We start from the raw sequence: 5,564 nt of genomic DNA on the forward strand, positions 1-5,564 counted from the left end.
GTGCGGAGGCCCCACTGTGCCGTATTGAAGTGGGCTGCCGAGGGTTCGTCGGTGTTCGTGGCAGGGTATCACGGGGCTAGCTAAAACGGGCTTTAACGGAAGCCTGGGAGGGTGTATGATAATGTACGACCCCAAACACCTGATGATGTCGTTGAGAATCACCAGACACAGACGAATACGGCCGCCTGAAACTTCAGACTTTTTTTTAGGACCTGTTTCGTAGACACAATTTAGTGTTCAAATAAATTAATAAATTAGCCCAATGCGTGAAATTCCGTTAGGAAAATTGTTAAATTTGCACGTAAAGATAAAACGTTTTGTGTATTCTGGTCAGAGGCGCAGAAGGTTTAGAGACGTCAAGTCAATTTTATACGTATATCGCAAAACACTGTTGCCTAAAACACACAATTTTCGATAGCTGAGGTGCGCCTCCCCTGGGGGGCGCCAAAGAGTTACAGGGAAGATGTGAAATTATTTGCTGTTGCGTAATAATCGTTTATGGATGCCCTTTTTAGAAAGTTTAGAAAACAAAAGATGGGACCTTAATGGTCAGTTTTCAAATTAGATTTAAGACCTTTTTTTAAGTCCTCCTAAAAAAAAACAAACATTAGAGGGCAATATGGGTGAACGTATACGCAATCATTAAGAAGACGAGGGAATAAACACCATCTATATCAACTTGGAGGAAACATCCGCTGCTCTCCTCTGCGAAAACTCAACCCCAACACAAATTACACTTAACAAAGTTTAAGATTCACACAGTGTTGTTAGTTCAAACAAATGTACCCAAATAATATATATTATTTACACCGGTGACACCAGTGAGTTATGTTGGCGTGTTTTAAAAGCAAAGTTTGGAGGTTTACGTCTAATGCGGCCAATGTTGTAATTCCTAACCCTTAAGCCTGTTGCGGCGACACTCTAAACAGTCGTGGCTGCTCGCTGCATTGACTAAAGCCCCCTCCAGGGGGTGTGTAGCTATTGCGGAGGGGGTCGGGGAATATATTTGTAGAAACCCCTGCATTTTAAATACATTTTAGTGGCGTTTTGAAGCAATAGTTGTGAACATGTTCCCTTGAGGGTGACGCGGAAATAATCCCGTCTACAACAGAGCTGTGTTTTTGCCGTCTTTGTGTCAGGATGCGTCTGTGTCCGGAGTTACATTTAATGTTACGTTTTACAGTCACAGTGCCGTGTTGTTGTGCTAGCGATCGAGTATCGATTCCGTGGTATGGATAGATACATGAATATTGATTGAGTATCGATTACTCTCATAAAGAATTGATGCTTAGTTAATAAACGGAAGTAGCTCATACGTGACGTCCACATCCTTTAGGGCAGTACTCCTCAAATTGTGGGGAGTACTGCCCTCAGGGGGGACCGTCCCAGATGGGGGAGGGGGAGGGGGGCTGATGGGCTTCCAATGGAATATGGCACGCTGGACATAATAAGTGTACTACTGCTGTAATGATAACAAGCCTCCAGTCACTAGGTGGCAGTCATACAGAAGTTCGCAGGAGGGGCATGGAAACATTTATGTCCCCAATGGGGGGGCAATAATTGAGAACCACTGCTTTAGGGTCACTTACTACATTGTTTCCCAAAGACTGGGTCGCGACCCTCAGGTGGGTTTTTTTTTGGGTCGCCTCGCATCATGTTTCCCAGGAGTTTACGAATAATGTCTATTGACTTGGATCGCGAAGGTTTGTGACTTTTTTAAAATATGGATCCCCAGAAAAGAAAGTTTGGGAAACACTGACTGTAGAAGTTAAACTATTTAGGTTACACTGTGTATATATTAGGTCATGTTATTTGTAGGGATGTCCGATATTAATGTTTTGCTAGTAGCCAACATGCGGATATTGTTTAGGGATGTCCGATATTAACGTTTTGCTAGTAGCCAATATGCGGATATTGTTCAAACACTCCAATTCCGATATCAACCGATACCGATATATTTTGCCATTTTTCCTCTAAACTGCGGTAAACATCTCAGTACCCCACAAGCGATTCCAGCATATTTGGCGAAACCCAGACATTGCGTTATCGGAGGAAAAAACGATAACGATTCTTACAGATATTACATAATTATGCTAATATCGGTCGGCCAATATTATCGAACATGTCTAGTCATTTTCTAAATACATATTAAAGTGGTTAAATGGCCCGGATCTGTCATGTATTTTATTGGGTTAAAAACAAAAAAATCACACAAAGTATCGATATTGGTTACGGGAAACTAAGAATTGCTAAGAAAGTAAGAAGTATCAAACCAAAATGCTGGTTTTATCCATCATTAGCGCTGGGATGTATTGTATGTATTACCGTGCAGCTGGAATGTTTTGAAGGACATTTTCAAGCAAGGTCAACTCCTCTATTTTCAACTTTCTATTTTCAAGGCAAAAAAAAAAAAAAAAAAACCCCAAACACAACAGATTTGACATCCCTGACGTTGGCTGAAGATTTTTTTTTTTAACAAAACAACTCTCCAAAAGTAATTACAGTTAGGCTGCAGGTTACCATAGAGTCGGGCTCTGTTACAAGGCCTGCAGGAGTGCAGCTTGAATGCACGGATTACTGTATAATCCCTGTGTCGTTGACCGTTATCGGATAAGTAAGTAAATGCGTCGCTGTTTAGAGTCAGAACTTTGACAAGAAAAGTGGTGATATGCGTCAAATATTTAACACTTTCATGAGAACGAAGATTCATTAATCCTGGGGTTCGTTCTAAGCAGCAGCTTTACTAAGCTCAGCTCTATAAAAAGAACCTCCGCACCTACACCTTCTGCTGAATATAGCACATTACAAATAGAAAATGAAAAGGTTGGGGTGGCAACATAAAGAGTGCCAAGAATATGTTTAGCAACAAACTTTTTTTTTTCTCTTCCTTCCTTTTTTGGTATGAATAAGAACTACTGGTTCTCTAATTAGTTACACAGACACAGCGCAACCGTTTCCGAACCTCTTTGTCCAAAATGCTGCGGACATATTGTTATCACGAAGCTGTCGATGATAGTGGCATGTTTTAAAAAAAGTCCTCCGCAGCACTGTGTGGTGTCAGTGTGATACTGACATTTAAAGTACTTCAGTTTTTTTTTTTTAATGTACGGTCGTGTCGTTTTGTTTTTGTTGAGTCACCGTACAGAGAGGCACTGCGTAAAATCTCTGACAGCTCTTTGACTGCAACCTAAATGGCCCACGGAAGATAAATTGTGTGGGCCGCAGCCAAGTTCAAGTCACTGTATTGTTATATGCAGTTTAGCTTCAAACTGTACGCAATTTATAGTCAGGTTTACAGCCGCACCGTTCTCTACCGTCTTTGAAAAAAGTTGCTACCGTAGGGTCTGGGGTTCTGATTCAGATCATTTTCCTGAAATGCGTCCTACAGCAGCGGTTCCCAAACACTGGTCCGAGGACCGGTGCCGGTCCGTGGGTCATTTGGTAACGGGTCGCAGTGGGACACAAAAAAAGAAAAGTACTTCGGTTTTACTAATTTACTTCATTCAAAAAGAATCCAGTCATATCCCTTTACTTCTTCTTCTTTACTTCTTTTATTTTGAAAATGTAATGATCCTTCAACAATGTTACTGCGCAGTATTACCAGTACGCAGTAACTAATACTAGTCCGACCGGTCCTTGGTTCAAAAAAAGGTGTCCTACGCTACATACATTTTTTTTTTAGATTAGCTGCTTAGCTGCTATGCTAAGTCAATATAGCCCACGATGCAAGCACCTCCGCGAGATTTTTTTTTTTTCTAGTCGACGGGTCATTTGAGTCATGAACTTTCTTTAAGCCTTTTTCTTCCGCACCACGACTCGACATCACAGGCGGCCGCAGCTAGGTCTGATTTGGTTGAAGGCTTTTAAATTACTATTTAATCAGGAAATGCTTTTTTTTTTCTTTTTTTTTCCATTTCATTCCTAGCTGTTGGTTTTAAAGCTAAAGTGACATTTCAGCCTATACTTTAATCGATAAAACCCAATGTGAGACATTAACATTTAGTCTTTTTTACATTTAATGCTTGATGACACACATATTTCACATTTAACTTTTTACTGTACGTGGAAAAAAAAGGGAAATTATCGTTCCCATTTTCTTTGGTTGGATTGATGGTTTATGTTCCGGAGGTACTCGAGTCGATTCAGAGAAAAAAAAGTTTGTCTTTAAAAAAGCCAACCAAAATAAGGTGGCAAAATATAGTTGACAGTAATTATTAGTGGCAGCTCTACTTGCAGTTGTTGTCACCGACCTGAACCAAAAGTGTGTGTAGTTGCTGAGCATTGACAGCGATGTGCAGCACAGTTGAGTCGAATGAAGAACGGTGTCAGCACACTGCACCTGAATCACATAACGAACTGACATGTACTGTAGGGCAGCCATGTCATTCAGGCTAAGCTGCGGGAAACTGAAACTGAACTGAGCCGTGCCGCGGTGATCCGTACTGAACGGTCAAAAATAACGTTATTTGTGTTTGAAGACGTGGCAACGTGGTTCCAACCACGTCTATGTTTCCTTCAAGGGCAAGATACAGGTATTTTGTCAGTGCAGATTTTGTTTGATTTTTATGGATTTATTAGACTTGATAATTGGGGCTGTTTTTGAAAATCAGTCCTCGGCAACATGAGATCCAATAATGTAAATGTTGGGCGAAAATATTTACAAAAAATGACCATATTAGAGAAGGTATTACACAATATGTATAACCTGGGAGGTATAACACAATAATACAAGTTTGTTTTTATTTTTTTTTTAATATTCTGATTTTATATTAAAATCTGTTCGGGACTATTTGCTTAGTCAGTGTTTACAGAGGGCTTTGTTTCCACAGATCTGCCAGGGACACAAATTGAATGTAAAGAATAATATTGCGCCAAACTTTTGTACTTATATATATTTGTTTTTCCTCTCCGTGTTATTTTTTTTAAAAATCTATTCATCTTTTAGTTATCTACTGCCAGACACATAAAGCAGTGACAGCATCTACTGTAGGTCTTCTCCTTATTATATTACTATCTGTATTTTTTTTTTTAAGTGATTGCAGGAAAAACAAAAAAAAAAACAAAAAAAAACCACAAACACTTAAGGAGGAAGTCTGGCCGCTGCCGCAGGCTCCTTCGTGCATCTGCTCGAGCCGAAGCGTTTGATGATTTAGTGTGAGGCGGTCACTCAGAAGACCTACAGCCCAATCATTTTACCATGACATGTCAGCATAATATATAATTTATGACTGTTTTAGTAGTTCGTATTGACGCCACCAGCTGATGCATGATCTGACCGTTGCTTTTAAGCCCGAAAAAAAATGTAGTCAGATTAAAAACGAATATTTCTGCTGACGTGCAAAGTAGAGCACTAGATCGAATGGTTTCCCCCGAGGTTGGGTTTCAGCTGTAATTTAGGTTTGTTGTTATTATTTGTTCGAAACATTGAATTAATTATCTTAAAAAACATTTAAAAAAAAAAAATTTCTGTTTATCGTGACGCCCTCCTTACAGCTTGTAGTTTTACTTTTCCAAATTAGTCTCGTCTTTTGACATTTTGAAATTGCACCGTATCGGAGACAACT

This window comes from Cynoglossus semilaevis, chromosome 12 (assembly GCF_000523025.1).
Source record: "Cynoglossus semilaevis isolate Cse_v1.0 chromosome 12, Cse_v1.0, whole genome shotgun sequence".
NCBI lineage: Eukaryota > Metazoa > Chordata > Actinopteri > Pleuronectiformes > Cynoglossidae > Cynoglossus > Cynoglossus semilaevis.